The sequence below is a fragment of the Otolemur garnettii genome, unplaced genomic scaffold (genome assembly GCF_000181295.1).
Source record: "Otolemur garnettii isolate 467f Iridium unplaced genomic scaffold, OtoGar3 scaffold00206, whole genome shotgun sequence".
Lineage (NCBI taxonomy): Eukaryota > Metazoa > Chordata > Mammalia > Primates > Galagidae > Otolemur > Otolemur garnettii.
Genome location: NW_003852601.1, coordinates 1298738 through 1320779, shown reverse-complemented (window position 1 = coordinate 1320779; position 22042 = coordinate 1298738).

The window sequence follows — 22042 nt, the reverse complement described above, 5'->3', positions numbered from 1 at the left end:
TTTTCTTGCCTATTTGGAATTGCTAAAACCTCCATTACAATGTTGAAAAGCATTGGAGACAATGGGAAACCTTGCCTGGTTCCTTATCTGAGTGGAAATGTTTTCAATTTAACTCCATTCAATATGATATTGGCTGTGGGCTTGCTGTAGATGGCCTCTATTAGTTTAAGAAATGTCCATTCTCTGCCAAATTTCTTAAGTGTTCTGATCATGAGAGCATGCTGGATATTATAAAAAGCTTTTCCTGAATCAGTTGAGAGAATCATATGGTCTCTATTTTTTATTTTGTTTATGTGATGTATTATATTTCTAGATTTATGTATATTGGACCATCTTTGAGCCCCTGGGATAAATCCAGCTTGGTCATGGTATATAATTGGTTTTATGTGTTGCTGGATTCTGTTTGCTAGTATCTTGTTGAATATTTTTGCATCAATATTCATTATTTATATTGGTCTATAATTTTTATTTCTTCTTGGGTCTTTCCCTGGTTTGGTGATGAAGGTAATGTTTGCTTCATAGAATGTATTGTGTAGTATTCTTTCTTTTTCTATAGTTTGGAAAAGATTGAGTAATATAGGTACTAGTTCCTCTTTAAAGGTTTGGTAGAATTCTGATCTGAAGCCATCTGGTCCCGGGCTTTTCTTTTTGGGGAGCTTTCATATAGCTGATGCTATTTCAGAGCTTGTTATAGGCTTGTTCAACATTTCCACTTCATTCTGGCAAAGTCTAAGAAGGTGGCATGCTTCCAATTATTGATATATTTCTTTCAATTTTTTGTATTTCTGATAATAGAGTTTCTTGCAATATTAATTAGGGATTTTTTGAATTTCTGAGTAGTCTGTTGTTATGTCATCTTTGCCATTTTTGATTGATGTAGTTAGAGATTTTACTCTTTTTTCCCTCATTAAGTTAGCCAAAGATATATTTTTTTTGTTGACCTTTTCAAAAAACCAACTTTCTGATTTATTGATCTATTGTATAATCCTTTGTTCTGAATTTTATTTAATTCTGCTCTAATTTTGGTTATTTCTTTTCTTTTGCTGGGTTTGGGATTGGAATATTCTACCTTTTCCAGTTTCTTGAGATGTCTCATTCAGTTGTTAACTCCCTCTCTTTCTGTTCTCTTGAGGAAGGCTTGCAGTGCTATAAATTTCCCTCTTAGGACTGCCTGTGCAGTATGCCAGAGGTTCTGGTAATTCATGTCATCATTAACATTTTTTCCAAAAATTGGTAATTTCCTTCTTAATCTCATCCATGACCCAGCTATTATTCAGCATAAGGTTATTTAGCTTCCATGTTTTTGTATGAGTATGCAGATTCCTGTTGTTACTGCGTACAAATTTTATTCCATGATGATCTGAGAAGATGCAAGGAATAATTTCTATTCTTTTAAATTTGCTAAGGTTAGACTTGTGACCTAAGATGTGATCAATTTTCGAGGATGTTCCATGGGCTGATGAGAATGTGTATTCAATTTTGTTAGGATGAAATGTTCTGTAGATGTCTGATAAATTCAATTGTTGAATGGTTAAGTAAGTTTAAGTCTAAAATTTCTTTGCTGATTTTCTTATTGGAGGATCTATCCAACACTGCCAAAGCAATGTTAAAATCTCTGACTATTATGATGCTGGAGGAGATCATGTTGCTCATGTCTGTTAGTGTCTCTCTTATAAATTGAGGTGCATTCAGGTTGGGTGCATAAATGTTAATAATTGAAACCTCATCATGTTGAGTGTTGCCCTTAACAAATATGAAGTGACTATTCTTATCTGTCCTTAATTTTATTGGTTTAAAGCCTATTGTATCTGCAAATAAAACTGCATTTTGTTTACCAAGTTTACACAGTCCAGTGGATATTTTCAAATATTTTGCCACTGTGTAAGTTGGAATTTGATGAAAAATTTCTGAGTTTACTTTGGTAGTAGTAGATTTCACTGGTCCTTATGGAGGATAGGTTTGAGAATATCCTGGAGAGCTGATTTAGTTATGGCAAATTTCTTCAACATGCGAATGTCATTAAAGTATTTAATTTCTCCATCATAAATGCAACTCAGTTTAGCTGGATACAGGATCCTGGGTTGAAATTTATTTTGTTTTAAGAGATTGAAAGTTGATGACTACTATCTTCTAGCTTGAAAGGTTTCACCAGGGAAATCTGCAGTCATTCTAATATTCTTCCCCTTGTAGGTTATGGTTTTCTTACATCTGACTGCTTGCAGAATTTTCTCCCTCATATTAACTTTGGAGAAGTTAATTATAATGTGTCTGTGGGATGCCTTATTTGGGTTGAGTTGTGATGGGTTTCTGAAACTGTCTACTATTTGAATTCAGAATCTCTTGGCATGTCTAGGAAGTTCTCCTTGATTATCTCATGGAGTCGAGCACTTGGGCCTTTGAAGCAACCTCATCACCTTCAAGAATTTCTATAAGGTGAATATTAGTTTTCTTTGAATTATCCCAGGGCTCTCTAAGAGAATGATCTGGTTTTGCTCTCCATTTCTCTTCCTCTTTGAGCATTTCAGAGTGTGCAAAAGCTTTGTCTTCAATGTCAGAAGTCCTTTCTTCTGCCTGCTACATACTGTTACTGAGGGAATCTACTGTATTACTCAGATCTGTGAGGGCTACAAGTTCTTGTCTCAATGTGTCAAAATCTTTGGTGATTTTGTCTTTGAATCTACTGAATTTTTGAGATAACTTTTGAAATGCTCTTTAAATTTCTAATTCCAACTTACCTCCATTCAATTAATCTTATTTGCAATCCAAATTCTGAATTCCATTTCTGACATCTCAGTCATTTGTTTATGAATGGGATTGTCTTGTGTGTCCACCATGTCGTTCCTTGAGGGAGTTGATGTACTGTGATTATTCATGTTGGTGGAGTTTTTCCACTGATTCTGCCCCATGATTATTTTACATAATTTGGGTAGATGAGTAGATAAGGTGAAGTTGTGTTGGTGGCTTCTCGTAGGGATTAACCAGCCCTTTGCCCAGGATCTGGGACTGGTATCTGTACCTTTTCCCCTAGAGCTTTGCAAGGGTCTCATACAGTGCTATGGTCTGAGACATTGGTGACCTGCTTGGTGTAGTGGGGCTAAGTGGCTCTGTCTTGTTTTCAGCTGGTCCTAGTGAATCTGTTACTTTGAGTTGAAGTCTCAGTTGTGGAGAAATACCAGCATCTAAGTCACCCTGCACCCTGCCATGGGCAACAACTGGAAAAGGAAAATCAAACCTTCCCACAACCACACACACAGAGTACCACTTTGATCAGTCCTCAGGTGATTGACCCAGGTCAAGAGTTCCAAATCAATTGTCCCTATCAGCACCCAGTCTCATGTGGGAGACTCCAAACGGTCTCCAGGAACCAGATAGCCTGGTTCTACTGGCAGCTCCAGCACTCACTCCAGTGTTCTGTGAAGTCAGAAGGAGCCACCCAGCAAATGAATTAGTCTGGGAAGGTTGATGTGTCCTTCCCCACCTTACACCTCTGTCACACCCAGTCACTGGTAACCCAGCAGGGCTGTGACCCAGTTCCCTCCATTGAGCAGATGCTCTAGTGGTTTGCACCAGCCTGAGTCACAGGGAAATCTATGTCTTCTCAGCTAGACTGCTGTTCTCTGCCACCAGCCAGCAGGGGGAGCTGAAGCCTGACACCCTCAGGTGCTTAATGGAAGTTGGGATGATTCACTCAGTTCCAGCTCTGCCCCAGATTGATGTTGCTGTCACTTATATTCTAATAGAATTTGCATCTCTGTCCAGGCTATATTCCCCTGCAGGCCAGGTGCTATTTGAGTTCACAGAAACTGTGACTCAGCCTCAAACTGTGCTTCTGAATTTGAGCCAATTCTCATGAAGTTGGCATCTCTGTCTCTGCTGCACTGTGTTGGGGTGCGCTCAAACTCAGCTCTCACTTCCTGCTTCTCCCTGGGCTGCTACTTGTACACAGGTCTCAGTTTCTGCTTTTCCCTCAGTTGGTGCTGTTGCCCCTCTTGCTTTGTCTCAGCTATGCTCCCCTGGGGGCCAGGTGCTTCTTAGGCTCACTAAAGCAGCACTTTTGACTCAGCCCTGCCCTGGGAATATGCCATTACTGTACACACATATTCTAGTCTCTGTCCCTGCTGTGCCCTGCCCAAGAAGATACCACCTCAAGCATACCCTTTCTCATGGGGCCTGCATTTCCACCCTAGATCTGTTCTGCCAGTGGCTGCCACCAGAGTAGAGGCCTGGCTTTCTCTGGTTGCCAAGAGAGGTGGAGAGTGTCTCTCCAAACTATCCCCAGGGTTGTGTGCCCTATTGTTTCCACCACTGCCTCTACTGATTTGTGCCATGGGACACCACTTCTCCCTCTCCTGTATGGCTCCTGCAGCCCATAGTCCTCTCTCCATACTCATGCCAGAGTATCAGCATAGACTTGCAACAGCCCATGCCTTGTCCACACCTCTCAAGATAATGCCCAAGAATCTGGACATCATGGGAGACAGGCTTCCAGAGCTCAGGGAGAGAGTGGAGGGGAGTGCTGGGAGTTCAGAATTGCAGGTAGAGAATATATAAAGTTTTATGCCTGGCAGGGGAGTGTCTTGGCACACTAGTGGGTCTTCTTGGGGAAGGAGTTATGGTTTTTAGAGGATCTCTCCCATGGGATAAAATAGGAGGAGATCTAAACTCTACTTGCTTGTTTTTATAAAGTATACTGCAAGCCATTCTCATAGGGAAGAGGACTCCCATTGTCTTGGCAATGGATTTTGTACCTATTGTTTGTTTCCTTGAGGTTGCAGCTCGCCTCAGAAGGGTTGATGTATGTTCTTCAACTTTTTCTCTTGGCTCAGATCCAAACCATCAGCTTACTTGCTAAACTTCTGACCTTCATCTCTCCTTCTTGATGGCATCCTCTGTGGAAAGCTGGCTCCAGTCGACCATCTTGCCTCTGCCCCCAATTAGTAAGTTTTAAAATTAGAAAGTGCAAGTGCTCTGAATTTGTTCTTCATTTTCAAGTTCATTTTGGCTATTCTGGGTCCTTTCAATTTCAAATAAAATTCAGACTCTGTTTTCAAATATTTACAAAGATATTAGCTGGAATTCTGACCCTGATATATTGAATCTGTAGATCAGTTTGGCAAATAATGTCACCTTAATGATGTTACATCTTCCAAGCCATGAACATATTCTTTATTTGATCTTTAATTTCTATCAAGAATGTTTTATAATTTTCAGAGTATTAAGTTTTATATTTATTTTCTTCTAAATTCATTCCTAAATAGATTATTGGTTCTGATGCCATCATAAATGGAATTATTCTCCTCATTTTATTTTTAGATGGTTCATTTCAAGTGTATATAAATACAATTGACTTCTGTGTAGTGAACTTGTATATTGAAATTTTGCTGAAGTTGTTTATTAAACAAAAAGCTTTTTAGTGGATTCTTTAGAATTTTCTATATAAAAATTATGCCTTCTGTGAACAGAGATTGTTTGACTTCTTCCTTTCAAATTTAGATGCCTTTAATTTACTTGTCTTGCCTAATTTCCCTGAGTAGAACATCCAGTCCAATGTTAAATGGAAATAGTGAAAGCCAACATCCTGTAATCACAGGGGTAAAGTATCTAGTCTTTCACCATAAAATATGATGTTATCTGTGGGTTTTTCATAGTTTTTTTTTTTATTATTAGCTTTAAAACATTTCTTCCTATCCCTAGTTTGTTGAATGTTTGTGTCATGAAAAGGTGTGGCATTTTTTTGATGGCTTTTTCTGTTTATACTGAGATTATCATGTGATTTTTGGTTTTTACTTTATTGATATAATGTATTACAATAGTTGGTTTTCAGTTGTTAAACCAATCTTACATTACTGGGAAAAATTTCACATGATCATGGTATTTAATTTGTTTTATGTGTTCCTTAATTCAATTTTCCAGTGAAATGTCATTTGCTAGTGACATTTTTATTTTTGTTTTACACTTTTGAAGTTTCAAATTTTCATTTAAAGCTTTCTTATAAGTTTTTTCTTTATATTTTTTTCTATGTTATAAGACATTGTCATCATACCTTCCTTTAATTGTTTATTCATGATTTCCTTTAGTTTTTAAAATCCATATGTTTATTATTATACCTTATTTAAATTATTTGCTAAATCTGTCATTTAGGCTACCTCAACAGTAATTTCTGTTGCCTGCATTTTTTCCTTGTGTATGGGATACTCTGTTTCTTTTCATGTCACTTTGTTTTTATTTAAATGTGGACTTATTAGATAGTGTATTCAACCTATTGTGGATACTCACCCAACCATCTGACCCACCCTCAGTTTTTGTTGCTGTTTTTTTTTTTTTTTTTAAATTTAAGTTTAGTGACTTAGCTCCCAAGGCAATTAAATGTCTATCCTTTACCATTGTATGTGTGTTTGTTACCTGGAGCCTTCTGTGATAGTTCAGAGAGTTTACATGGTTTTTGTTTGTCTACTTGTTTATCTTTTTCCCCCACATTAAGCAAGGGAACTACAGTTTGTAGGTTCTCTATTTATTAAACAGAGAATGTGCAGCCTTGGATTTGCACACAATTTTCTAGACCGTCAGAGATGAGTGTAATATTTTTTTAGCCTGGCTTCTTAAGAGTCCCTGCTGAATAAAAGTAATTTATTGTTCATTTAGTGTTTCATCAGTGGTTTAATTAAAGCTCCTTGTGCCAGTGAAGCTTTTACCCTGTCTTAAAGGGACTGTGTGAATGTTTTCAAGATGGCCTTATGTCCCCTGCTTTGATTGCTTCTACATAGTGTGGCTCAGAGTATATAACAGATAGAGTTGACTATCTTCCCAGAAGAGCTCTTTTTGCCTGTATTTTTCTCTAATTATTTCTATTAAATTTCTGACTTTTATGCTATTTTGCTTTTAGGAGTTACCTCCAGCCTCTTCTTAATTGCTGTTCACCGGCAATCTGTTATTTTTGATATTGGTTATAAGCATGGAGTTCTTTACTCTCTCTTTCAAATAAAGTCAGTGCCTTTAGACAGAGTTGGTGAGCTTTTTCTTCTTATAGACAGTGCTTACTCTTGGGCAGAACTTCTGTATTACTGGGCTGATGGTGGAGACCCATTTTTCCCAGAGTGACCCCTCTGCTCCCCAAGTAGGCATGTGTATGAGGAGTAGTGTCATATTGTGTTCTTCTCAGCTTTTCCCATTCAGTGTGAAGCCTTCATTCTAGGAGCAAAGTGGGGGTGTTAAAAGGGAGAATTTGAGCCCCAATATTTTCAGGCTATTACTTTGGGATATATCTTCCCACCTTATGAATTGATATGAAGTATTAAAAGAGAGACCTGATTCTCATAACTATGACTGTCTGGAACAAAGCCTTGATAACACAGAGCTGTGAAATACTTAGAAATTCCAATATGGCCTGCTCCTACTAGTGTGAAACTATGGTATCAGGCTGGGAACCTGGAGGAGAGAAAACCCTCACCTCTTTGTCAGCATGTGCCCAAAGTGGATTTCCCAACGGGTGTGTGTTTGTGTGTGTTATATATAGATGATATAGATAGATATAGATACAGATATGGATATCAGAGCTGGGAAGGTGATTAGAGGAGGTTCATTTTTTGAATGAATGTTTCTGCATTTGTTGTATGTGCTTACAATTATTTCTAAAAACTTTATGTGATAGCTTGTTAAAATCAATTTTTACTAGTTGAATTATTGTTTTTCTGGGAAGAGGACATCCTCACTCCATAATTCCAAAAGTTTTCTTATGCTATTTTACTTGCTAAACATTATAGAAAGTTTTAATAAACTTTTTAAATAATCAACACTGTTACTATGATTGATTTATGTTTTTACACATAACTAGTACATTCATTTTCAAAATCATTTGTGTGACTATAAAAAGCTCTCGAATATGTCCTTAATTTCTCAAATTGAATGAACACAAGCTAATTGTCCTTTAGGTTCATTATTTGATGAATAAGTCCTTATAACCAAACAGATGAAATGACTTCTAAGTTATTTATTTAATTTTTTATAATCTTGTATTTATATAATTTTGTGGTTTTAGAAAAGAAATCATAAATTCATTATGTAACTTCTAGTTTTCAGTGCCACATAGCTATTTTCCATGCATGCATTTCTCCTCAAATAAAATGTCTGTCATGCACCACCATTACTTCAGAGAATCATCACCACAAGCCATTGACATCTCAGAACTTTTCTTTCCTATGGAAAGTACCTTAATGGTATTTCCTCCCTACTTCCTATGTCCAAAAAAACTCAGCCCTTTAAAAGATGGCCAACTACTAATTTAGATTGGAATTTACATCCTAGCACTTCTAAAGACCTCACTCTAATTTCTTAATGCTGTTTTTTATTTGAATTCTTTTTTTTTTTTTTGCATCTTTTGGCTGGGGCTAGGTTTGAACCCACCACCTCTGGCACATGGGGTTAGTGCTCTACTCCTTTAAGCCACAGGTGCTACCCTTTTTATTTGAATTCTTAAATTTAATGCTTCAGTTTATGAAAACATAAAAGTGAACTATGATTTTTAAGAAGTTAAAGTGTTAGTATAAAATAATTTTGAGCATATTTCTCTAATATATCTACATTTAAATGTGAATTACGACCCTCAGTTAAAACAACAATGGTGAATAAGATGACAAAATAGGACTGTTCAATACTCATTGTGGCACAGAAACATCAATTCAAACAACTATTTGGATTCACAAATAACTTTATAAGCACTAAGGAGACCAAGTGAGGAAATATAACACCTACGTGTATCACAGAAATAAAAAGACATGTTGAAGAAGGTAGGAATAAGAGTTTACATTGCCTGCACAAACCCTTCCCCAACCCTGGGAAGCACAGTGAGTAAAGAGATAGCCTCTGCTTAGAAGGAGAAGGAAGTGGGAATTGGATTTTTCCTGAAACTCAAAACCCAGTGAAACTCAATACTATTTAGTTACTAATGGCCCCAGCATCTAAGATGACGTCTGCAAACTGAGCTTCCAGGTCTGCCACAACACTAGGCTACATCCCATAGCCCTAGGTTTCAGACCATCCTCTCAAACTTGGTCTCTGTATTGTCCCACCACCAGGCTAATCTCAGCAGCCTCAGGCTTCAGACTACTCCCACTGCTCAGGTAACCCAAGCATCCTGAGGCTTTAAACTCTCTCCAATATCAGACTGGCCCCTAAGCCAGCGGATTCAGACATTCGCTAATCTTAGTTGTCCCCCTAAGCCCTAATCCTCAGGTTGGTACCCCTAGCTCTTGCAAATACAGGATCTAGGCTTACATAATTCCAAACCAGTCACTGGGGCCCCAGGATACAGGCTTGAGCAGTGTCAATATATCACTTGGGCTTAAACGTCAGAAAAGCACCAGAAAGGACAAGCTCTAGTTCTTTACAGTGTGATAATGATTCCTTAAACAACATCTTGCACACCAGCCTGTCTGGCTCCATGCTTCAGCAGACCCAATGTCCAGCTCTGCTCCTACAGAACCAAGTTCCAAGGCTGTCTCTGTGGACCCCAACAATGGACTGGTTCCCACAAACTCAGGATCCAGGACTATTCCTGTGTACCTAGTTCTCAGGCCCCTCCTGAGGGCCCAGGATCAAGGGAATTCTGCACGGGTCTAGCCTTTGTTTTTTTATTTTTTATTTTATTTTTGAAAAAATAGTTTTTATTTTATATTTATCATAAATATACTACATTTATAAAAAATTCTATGTTGCATTTACCTTTTTAATTTTTATTTTATGTTTTGTATTAAATCATGATTGTGTACGTGTACTGGGGTGATTTTATATACAATGTGGAATGCTTACATCAAACTGGTTAATATAATCATCACCTCACATATTTATTTGTTTTGGTAAGATATTTATACTCTACTCTTAATAGTTTTGAATTGTACCCTTGCATTGTGCACATTAGATAAGGTCCCACTAAATACCATCCCTCCTCACAGCCTCCTCTCCCCTCCCTTCTCCCTCCTCTTCCATTCTTGTTTCTGATCTATAGTTGTGTTTTATCATTTGTATGAATGTGTAGGTGATTATACATTGGTTTCTTAATAGTATTGAGTACATTGTATAATATTTCTTCCATTCTTTAGATACTTTACTAAGAAGCATATGGTCTAGCTCAATCCGAATAAACATAAAGGAGGTGACATCTCCATCTTTTTTTATGGCCACATAGTATTCCATGATGTATATATATGACAATTTGTTAATCCATTCATGGGACATGAATGCTTCCATGTCTTGGCAATTACAAATTGGGCTCCAATAAACATTCTGGTGCAAGTGTCTTTGTTGAAAAATGATTTTTGGTCATCTGGGTAATACGTAAGAAAGAAATTGCAGGATCGAATGGTAGGTCTACTTTTAGTTCCCTAAGCATTCTCCAAGCTTCTTTCCAATAAGGATGTTATTATCTTGCATTCCCACCAGCAGTACAGAAGTGTTTCCGTCTCACCACATCCACCCCAACAACTGTAGTTTTGGGATTTTTTGTGATATGGTCTAATTTTACTGGATTTAGATGATATCTCAAAGTGGTTTTGATTTACATTTGTCTAATTATTAAAGATTATGAACATTTTTTCATGTGTTTGCAGGCCATGTGCCTGTCTTCTTCAGAGAAGCTTCTACTCAAGTCTCTTGCCCACAAAGAAATGGGGTTATTTGTTCTTCTCTTATTGATTAGTTTAAGTTCTTTGTGGATTCTAGTTATCAGACCTTTGTAGGAGACATAACCTGTAAATATCTTCTCCCATTCTGAAGGCTGACTGCTTGCTTTAATTACTGTGCTTCTGGCTGTGCAGAAGCTTTTTAGTTTGATCAGATGCCAGTAACATATTTTTGGTGTTACTTAAATTGCCTCATAACAAATTCTCCAATGCCAATTTTTTCAAGCATTTTCCCTGCACTCTTTTAGTATTTTTATAGTTTCATGCCTTAAGTTTAAATCATTTATAAAGTGAGAATCAATTTTTGTTAATAGTGAAAGGTGGACATCTAGTTTCAGTCTTCTATAGGTTGCTATTGAGTTCAACCCACACCATTTGTGAAATGGAGAATATTTGCTATTGAGTTCAACCCACACCATTTGTGAAATGGAGAAATTTGTGAAATGGAGAATTTCCAACAATGAATGCTTTTGATAGGCTTATCAAAGGTCAAATGATGATAAGTGGCTGGGTTCATCACTTGATTCCCTATTGTGTTTCATATATCTACCTCTTTATTTTTCTGCAAGTACCAGGCTGTTTTGATCACAATAGATTAATTGTATAGCCTAAAGTCTGGTAATATGATACCTCCCAATTTGTTTTTATTGCAGACTAATATATTGACTATTCAAGTTTTTTTCTGATTCCATATAAAACAAGGTACTATTTTTTTAAGCTCTTTAAACTATGACGATGGTGCTTTCATAAGGATTGCATTAAATCTGTAGATTGCTTTGAGTAGTATGGACATTTTAACAATGTTTATTCTTCCCAACCATGAGCATGGTATGTTTTTTTCATTTGTTAACATCTTCAGATGCTTCTTTTCTCAGAGTTTTATAATTCTCTTTATAAAGATCTTGAATGTCCTTTGTTAGGTAAATTCCCATATATTTCATTTTATTTGGTACTCCTGTGAAAGGAATAGAGTCCTTGACTGTATTTTCAGCTTGACTATTGTTGGCATATACAAAAGTTGCTGATTTGTAAGTATTGATCTTGTATCCTGAGACACTGCTGTATTCCTTGATCACTTCTAAGACTTTTGTAGTTGAGTCCCTGGGATTTTCCAGGTATACGATCATGTCATCAGCAAAGAGTGATAATTTGATCACCTCTCACCCTTTTGAGTACCCTTGATCCCTTTCTTTTGCCTGATTATGATGGATAAGACTTTGATTACTATGATGAATAGAAGTGCAGACAATTGGCATCCTTGTCTGGTTCCAGGTCTGAGTGCAAATCTTTTTAATTTTGCTCCATTCAATATGATATTGGCTGTGGGTTTGTGGTAGATTGCCTCTATCACTTTAAGAAATGACCCGTCTATGCCTATATTCTTAAGTATTCCTTTCATGAAAGAATGCTGGATATTATCAAAAGATTTTTCTGCATCAATGAAGAGAATGATACCATCTTTTTTAAAATTTTATTTATGTGATGTATTATATTTATATATCTACATATATTGAATCAACCATGTAACTTTATAACTCTAGGATAAAATCAACTTGATCATGGTGTATAATTTTTTGATGTATTAAATTCTGCTTGCTAGGATCTTGCTGAATATTTTTTTCATAGATATTCATTAACAAAATTTGTCTATAGTTTTCTTTCTTTGTTGGGTCCTTTCCTGATTTGTGGAACAGGATGATATTTGCTTCATAGAATGTGTTAGGAAGTATTCCTTCTTTTTCTATGTTTTGGAAAAAGTTATATAATATAGGTATTAGTTCCTCTGTAAAGGTTTGGTGGAATTTTGACATGAAGCCATCTTGTCCTGAACTTTTCTTCTTTGGGAAGATTTCATATAGTTGATGCTATTTCAATTCTTAATATAAGTCTACTCAAAATGTCTGATTCTCTCTGGCTGAATCTAGAAAGGTGGCATGCTTCAAGATATTGGTGAATTTACTCCAGATTTTCATATTTCTAAGAGTAGAATAATAGAGTATTTTGTAGTAGTCATTGGGGATTTTTTGAACTTCTAAGGTGTCTGGTATTCTCCTTTATCATCATTTCTGTTTGATGTTATTAGGGATTTTATTTCCCTGTTTCTGGTTTGGTTAATCAAAGATTTTTCAATTTTGTTAATCTTTTCAAAGAAACAATGTATTGTTTTATTGATCTTCTGAATGATTCTTTTGTTTTCCAACCCATTTATTTCTGGTCTGTTTCTTTTCTTCTGCTGGGCATGGGGTTGGAACGTTTTTCCTTTTCCAGTGGCTTTAGATGACCCACTAAGTTGTTGACTTGCTCTCTTTCTGTTTTCTTGACGAAGGCTTCCAACATTATAAAATTCCCTTTTAGGACTGCTTTTCCACAGTCAGACAGGTTTTGATCATTTGTACCTTTATTATCATTTTGTTCCAAAAATTTGGTGATTTCTTTCTTTTTTTTTTTGAGACGGAGCCTCAAGCTGTCCCCCTGGGTAGAGTGCCATGGCATCACGCTCACAGCAACCTCCAACTCCTGGGCTCAAGCGAGTCTCCTGCCTCAGCCTCCCAAGTAGCTGGGACTACAGGCGCCCGCCACAATGCCTGGCCATTTTTTGGTTGCAGCCATCATTGTTGTTTGGCGGGCCCAGGCTGGGGATTTGACCCTGCCACCTTAGGTGTATGTGGCTGGCGCCTTAACCGCTTGAGCCACAGGCGCCGAGCCGGTGATTTATTTCTTAATCTCACCTTTGACCCAGCTATCATTTTATTTATTTTTATTTTTTTGACCGGGGCTGGGTTTGAACCTCCCACCTCTGGCATATGGGGCTGGCACCCTATCCTTTTGAGCCATAGGTGCTGCCTAAGACCCAACTATCATTCAGCATAAGTTTATTTAGTTTTAAGACTTTGTTTGTGTATGAAGATTCCCGTTGCTGTTCAGTTTGACTTTTATTCTGTGATGGTCTGATATGATACAAAGAATAATTTCTATTCTTTTTTTTTTTTTGTAGCGACAGAGTCTCACTTTATCGCCCTTGGTAGAGTGCTGTGTAGGTTTTGTTCAAAAAATTCTGGGTGAGCTTACTTTGGTGGTAGACCATTATCCTGGTCATTATGTAGAATAGGTATGAGAATACCCTCAAGAGCTGTTTTAGTTATGGCAAATTCCTTCAACTTGTGTAAATTAGTAAAATATTTGACAGTTCTGATGGCCAACTGGAGCCAGCTTTTGACAAAGGCTCCCATCCAGAGGGAAAAAATATGGACAGAGTGAACTCGATGAGCTGAAGGTCTGGAGCTGAGCTAAGAAAGAAGATGGATGAGTGCACATCATCCATGCCTAGGCAAGCAGAAACTCCAAGAAAACCAACTCTAGGTACATAATCCATTGACAAGAGGAAGAGAGACCCCTCCCAAGAGAGTGCCTCACTGTGTACTCTCTACAAGCAAAAACCATGTTCAGAATATCTCTTATTTTACCACACAGGAGAGAGACACTAAACACTGGGACTCTTCCTCCAGAGAGGTCCCACCTGTGAGCATAGGCCTTCTCTTGCCCCGCATAAAATTTAACAAATATTTCAATTTTGTTGAATTGAAATTTAACAATTTTGAAAATGCTGAACATCCAGTCCACCCTTCCCCCCTCATCTGGCAGTCTGAAATCCTGTCCCCTGAAAAGCCCAGAGTGTTGGGGAATTCCTTAAGAGGCCTGGGTACTGTGTTGGACGCTGCACAGCTGCACTGAAACAGTGACTTGAGTGAAATTTGGGGGATGTACGCAGAGAGAGACAAGCAGGAGTGGGAGAAGTGTGGTGCAGAAACAGTATGTGGCAGCAACAAAGCTCACACCCTGGGTCAGATTTTGAAGGAAATCTTCCCAGACCATGGAGGCACACCTGGCAGAGTGCAGCACAGGCAGAGACACAGATTATGTGAGATTAAAATATGCCCAGCAATGGTACCCACTGGTGGACTGAGTTGTTCACACTACAGGAAAGACTCTGGTAGAGCACTCCCCAGATTCCATTGCAGTGGGAGAGGAGGCACTGACTCCTCTTTGACTCTGGAAGGCACATATCCCTGAAACCTTTGCTCACTGGAGGAAGCTAGGCCAAAGCCCAGTGGGGTTACTGGTGGCAGGGCATGGCTGAGGTGTAAGGCAAAGAAGGAAGTGCTAACCTCCTGAATTAACCCTTTGGCTAGGTGGGCCTTACTGACTCCATTGAGCACCAGATGGAGCCACACTCCAGCCTCTTGGGTTTTGAGGACAAAACTGCCTGTGGATCCCTACTATCAAATTGCTGGAGACTTGTTGAACTCTCCTAGATGAGCACTGATTGTGCTGCCTGGGACAATCAGATTGGAATTCTTGACCTGGGATAGCCACCTGGGGAATGTCCAAGGTAGAGGTGTAGTGGTGTTGTAGTGGGAGGGACTGATTCTCCTCTTCAAGCTGTCATTGGTGTGGGGTGGTGTGAGGTATCTCAGCTGCTGGTATCTCTCCCCAGCTGAGATTTCAGCTGAAATCTGAAACTCAGTAGGATTGGATTGAGGCTGGCTGAATACAAGTCAGAGCCAGCTAGCTCTATCACACCAATCAGGTCCTCAGAAACTCTGGCTTCAGGTCTGAAAGGGATCTTTCTATAGCTGTAATGGAAAACCTATAATCACCAGATCTAGCTCTTTGGGCTGGTTAATTACAATTCATGGAGCCCTCAATCCAGTCTCACACTACCAGTTTTACTAGCCAAACTGTGAAAAATAATCATGGAGCAGAACCAGCGGAAGAACTCTGGCAACATGAATAATCAGAGTAGATCAACTCCCCAAAGGAATGACAAAGGAAATACATCAGAAAGTGCCATTCATAAACAAATGGCTGAAAAATCAGGAATAGAATTCAGAATATGGGTGGCAAATAAAATTCATGGAAGGGAGGAAAAGATGGAAATAGAAATGTAGATAGTTCTCAGAAAGTTGCCTCAACAAATCAATGAATTCAAAGATAAATCATTAAGAATATGGACATAATGAGAAAACAAATAGCAGAGCTCAAGGAAATGAAAAAGCTATTTGAGGAGCTCCAAAATAACAGTTGAATACCTCAGTAATAGAGTTGATCAGGCAGAAGAAAGGATATCTGAAATTGCAGACCTAGCCTTTAGACCAGCATCTGTACACCCTTCCTACAAGCAGGTGTAAGTGAACACAGAACCCAGGTTAAAATCCACAGCCCTGGCTCAGCGCTTGTGGCTCAAGTGGCTAAGGTGCCAGCCACATACACCTGAGCTGGCAGGTTAGAATCCCGCCTGGGCCCACCAAACAACAAAAAATAGCCAGGTGTTGTGGCAGGTGCCTGTAGTCCCAACTACTTGGAAGGTGGAGGCAGGAGAATCACCTGAGCCCAGGAGTTGGAGGTTACTGTGAGCTGTGATGCCACAGCACTCTACCCAGGGCAACAGCTTGAGGCTCTGTCTCAAAAAAAAAAAAAAAATCCACAGCCCCAGGTTCTAGACCACCTCCTGTAGCTCCAGGGACCAAGCTGGCAACCATGATACTAGACACTATTTAAACATGAACCCAAGATTCAAGGTGGTCCCTATGACCCTAGGTTCTAGAGGGCCCAAGGTCCAGGCTTGCTCTAGCAGTCCTGGGAATTAAACTCACTTACAGTATCAGGAGAGAATCTGTGCAATGACACTCCAAGACCACCTCTATAGAACCATTTTTCAGGGAACCACTTGCAGTCCTAGGATCCAAACTCTCCCCCATAGACTCAGGCTCACAAGTCACTTCAGTGTTAGGCCAACCCTTGTGGATTCAGGCTCTGTGTTCATTCATGTATTCCAAGCCCTAGGCCCAACTCAAGGCAAGTGCTTGAAGACTCAGATTCCAGGCCTAACCTGGTGCTAAGTCCACCTCTATGAATCCAAGCTTTAGGCTTCCACCCATGCATATAGAACACAAGTATACCTTTATGTACCAAAGCTCTAGTCCCATACTTGCAGATTATATAAACAGGTCCACTCCAGAACATCCAAGCTTCACATCAAATTCTATGTGTCTAGGTACCATAACTGAACATGGGAGTTGTATTGATCAGTTTTACTGATCCAGGCACCAGGAATGTCTGCTACAAGACTCTAGTAGCGACCCTGCCCTTGGATCATGCCAGATGGCCTCCACAGAATCTGGACTAGTGAAAAATGTTCCCAGACAAAGCCAGTCTGCAAATATTGAAATAAGTCTCTTGTTCAAACACACACACATCAATATATGGCAACAAGAAACATAAAACACCAAGAAGAAACAATAGTGTCAAAGGAATATAATAATGTCTCAGTAACTGACTAAAAATAAATAGAGATGTGCAAAATCTCTAAAGAATAATCCAAAATGATTAAGAAATCTCAGTGAACTTCAAGAAAATACAGAGAAACAATTCAATGAAGTCAGTAAAACAATAAGCAACCCATATTGTAAAATTAACAGAAATATTGAAATTATGCAAAAAAAACCCAAACAAATTCTATAGCTAAAAAAAAAAAAAAAAGGAATTAGAACAACACAACAACAGAATTGATAATGCATGAGAAAAATCTGTGAAATCAAAGAGAGGTTAGTAGAAAATATACAAGGAGAAGATGAAAACAAGCAAAGAAGCTTGCAACATTTGTATGGCAGTATCAAGAGAGGAAATTTTCAAGTGATAAGAATTTGTGGGGGAGGGGCAAGATGGCCAACAGGTGCCAGCCTCTGACAGAAGCTCCAGTCCAGATGGAAGGATAATGTCCATAAAACACCCAGTAATGTTGAAGAATGGGAGCCCAGCCGAGAGAGAAGAGTGATATCTGCAGGACACCTCTGCGGAAGCAAGTTGAGACTCCAAGAAAGCAATCTTCAGGTAGAAAAACTGAATGAATGTTTTTCAATGCCATTTTAAACTCCCACTCCACCCTTCCCCCCCACCCCCCACCTACAGAGACAGTGGAGGGGGGCAAGAGCACCGTCCCCCACCCCTGCAGGACCAAGCGCCCAGTCTTGGCCCTGCAGCCAGAGATCTGTTAGAACCACATGCATTCCCCAGGCACCAGCGATCCCCATTCCCACAGTCCGAGACCTGCAAGAGCTGTGTAAATTCTGCGGGTGGCGGTGGAATTCCTGGCTCCGGTCACCTGAGCTGCATGGGCCCAGAACTGCTTGCTAGTCCCGCACGTGGCTGCCGAGTTCCCTGCTCCCAGCACCTGGGCTGGTAGGGCCCTGAACTGCTTGCTAGATCCTTGCACACCCCGTGGGTGCCACCAAGTTTCCTGCTCCCTGCACCTGGGTCAGGAGGGCCCAGAACTGCTTTCTAAACCTGCAGTCAGCCACCGAGTTCCCCTCTCTTGGCACCTGGGCCAGGCAGGCCTAGAACTGCTTGCTAGACCTGTGGGCAGCCGACAAGTTCCCTGCTCCCGGCACCCATTCTGGGCGGACCCAGAACTGTTTGCCAGAATGACACGCACCCCATGGGTGGCTACCAAATTCCCTGCTCCCAGCACCTGGGTCAGGCAGGGCCAGAAATGCTTGCTAGACCCACTGGAGGCCGCCAAGTTCCCCCCTCTTAGCACCAGGGCCAGGCAGAACTAGAACTGCTTACTAGACTTGTGGGTGGCCGCCAAGTTCCCTGCTCAGGGCACCCATTCCAGACGGACCCAGAACTGTTTGCTAGAACCACAAATGCCCCATGTGTGGCTGCCAAGTGCCCTGCTTCTGGCACCTGGGCTGATCGGGCCCAGAAATGTGTGCTAGACCCATGCATGCCCCATGGGCAGCCGCTGAGTTCCCTGCTCTTAGCACCTGGACCAGACAGGCCTAGAACTGCTTGGTAGACCTGTGGGTAGCTGCCGAGTTCCCCGATCCTGGCACCCAGGCCAAGCAGGCCCGGAACCATTTGTAAGACCTGTTGGTGCCCAGCAGGTGGCCGCCAAGTTTCCTGCTCCCAGCACCTGGCTGGGAGAACTGCGCAGAACTGCTTGCTAGACCTGTGGGTGGCTGCCAAGTTCCCTACTGCCAGCACTCTGGCCGAGTGGGCCCAGAATTGCTTGCCAGACCTGTGCGTGCCCCGCAGGCAGCCACCAAGTTTCCTGCTCCCGGCACCTGGGCCAGGCGGGCCCAGAACTGCTTACTAAACCTGCAAGTGCCCCGTGGGCAGCTGCCGAGATCCCCCACTGCTAGCACCTAGGTGACACGAGCCCAGAACTGCTTACTAAAACTGCGTTTGCCCTGCAGGCAGTCGCCAAATTCTCTGCTCCCAGAATCTGGGTTGGGTGTGCCCAGAACTGCTTGCTAGACCCATGCGTGCCCTGCTGGTAGCCGCCGAGTTCCACTCCTGGCATCTGGGCTGGGCAGGTTAAGAACTGCTTGCCAGACCTGCACGCACCCCTTAGGCGGCCGCCGAGTTCCCCGTTTCTGTCACCAACACTGAGTGGGCCCAGAACTGCATGCTAGAGCAGTGTGCTCCCAGTATACCCGGACAGCAGCCCGATAATTACAAGAGGACAGTCAGCTGAGAGGGAATCACAGTAGAATGGCTGTACCCCGAGGTGAAGAACATCAGCCGTAGCAGAGGGAACAATAAGACTCACACACCTGAGGCTCTTCAGGACAGCCACACTCTGCCTCTCTGGGCAACAAGTGGAAGCCAGAACCTTCTCCTGTGGCAGCCACTGACAGAATGGTTCTGATATGGACTCCAAACAGTGTAAATTCAGTATGGGGCAGAATCAGCCGAAAAACTATGGCAACTTGAATAACCACAGTAGATCAACTCCCCCAAGGAAAAATGGGGCAGATGCAATTGAAGACCCCATCCATAAACATATGTCTGAGATATCAGAAATCAAGTTCATAACGTGGATAGCAAATAAGATTAACAGAATAGAAGAAAGGAGGAAATTAGAATTTCAAGAAATTAATCAAAAGATATCTCCAGACATTATTCAAAAGATATCTCAAGAATTCAATGATTTCAAAGATAAAATGACTAAAGATTTTGAAGCACCTAGGCAAGAATTTGTAGCCCTCAAATATCTGAAAAATATGGTAGAATTCCTTGGTAACAGAGTGGAATAGGCAGAAGATAGAATCTCTGACATTGAAGATAAAGCTTTTGAAGGAGTGCAAGAGCACAAAGATGAAAAGAAATGGAGAGCAAAACAGATCTTTCTCTCAGAGAGCTCTGGGATAATTCAAAGAAAACTAATATTCACCTTATAGGAATCCCTGAAGGCGACAAATTTGCTTCATAAAACACAGAAGCTCTTCTTCATGAAATTATGAAAGAGAACTTTCCAGACATGCCAAGAGATGCTGAAATTCATATAACAGACAGTTTTAGAACCCCAGCATGACTCAACTCAAGCAAGACATCCCCAGGCATATCATAATTAACTGCACTAAAGTTAATATGAAAGAGAAAATTCTGAAATCAGTTAGATGTAAGAAAACCATAACCTACAAGGGGAAGTGTATTAGAATGACTGCAGATCTCTCTGCTGAAAACTTTCAGGCTAGAAGAGGATTGTCAGTGAGTTTTAATCTCCGAAAACAAAATAACTTTCAACCCAGGACCCTGTATCCAGCTAAACTGAGTTTCATTTATGATGGAGAAATTAATAACTTTAATGACATTCACATGTTGAAGAAATTTGCCATAAATAAACTAGCTCTGCAGGAAATTCTCAAACCTATCCTCCATAATGACAAGTGCAATCCTCCATCACAAAAGTAAATTCACTCAGAAACTTTTCAACAAATTCCAACTTCCACATTGGTGAATGGATTAAAAACGTCTACTGGACTTTCGAGCAACTCAAGGATCAATATTTAACCAGGTCTATCAATAATTTCAATCAATGTGAATGGCTTAAATTGTCCTCTAAAGAGGCACAGATTGGCTGACTGGATACAGAAACTCAGACCGGACATCTGCTGTGTTCAAGAACTGCATTTTACTTTAAAAGACAAATATAGACTCAGGGTGAAGGGATGGTCATCTACATTAAAGGCAAATGGAAAGCAGAAAAAAGCAAGTGTTGTAATTTTATTCACAGATACACTAGGGTTTAAACCAACAAAAGTAAGCAAGAATAAGGATGGGTAATAATCAGTATGATGAGATCTCAATTATCAATATCTATGCACCCAACCAGAATGCAGCACAATTTAGAAGAGATACTCTAACGGGCATGAGCAACTTGATATCTCTGAGTTCCATCATAGTTGGAGATTTTAACACCCCTTGGCACTGTTGGCTAGGTCCTCCAATAAGAAGCTGAGCAAAGAAATTTTAGATTTAAATTTAACTATACAATTTTTGGATCTAACAGATGTCTACAGAACATTTCATCCTAACAAAACTGAATACACATTTTTCTCATCAATCCATGGAACATATTCCAAAATCTATCACATCTTAGGTCATAAGTCTAACCTCAGTAAATTTAAAAGAATAGAAATTATTCAATGCATCTTCTCAGATCGTAATGGAATAATTGAACTCAGTAACAACAGGAATCTGCAGACTCATACAAATACATGGAAACTAAATAACCTTATGCTGAATGATAGATGGGTCAGAGATAAGATCAAGAAGAAAATTAACAAATTTTTAGAACAAAACAATATGAAGACATGAGTTATCAGAACCTCTGGGAAACCATAAACACAGCTCTAAGAGGGAAATTTTCTAGCACAGCAAGCCTTCCTCAAGAGAACAAAAAGAGAAGAAGTTAACAACTTACTGGGACATCTCAAGCACCTGGATAATGAAGAACATTCCAATCACAAATCTATCAGAAGAAAAGAAATAACCAAAATTAGAGCAGAATTAAATGAAATTGAAAATAAAAGAATTATACAACAGATCATTAAGTCAAACAGTTGTTTTTTAAAAAGGTCAGTAAAATGGATAAATCTTTGTCCAAGCTAACCAAGAAAAAAAAGAGTAAAATCTCTAATTTCATCAGTCAGAAAGGGTTAAGATGAAATAACAATAGACCCCCTAGAAATTCAAAAAATCCTTAATAAATATTACAAAAAACTTTATTCCCAGAAATACAACAATCTGAAAGAAATTGACCAATACTTGGAAGCACGCCACCTCCCAAGACTTAGCCAGAATGAAGTGGAAATGCTAAACAGGCCTATATCAAGTTCTGAAATATCATCAGCTATACAAAATATCCATAAAAAGAAAAGTCTGGGACCAGATGGCTTCATGTCAGAATTCTACCAAACCTTTAGAGAGGAACTAGTACCTATATTACTCAATCTTTTCCAAAATATAGAAAAAGACAGAATACTACCCAACACATTCTATGAAGCAAACATCACCTTGAT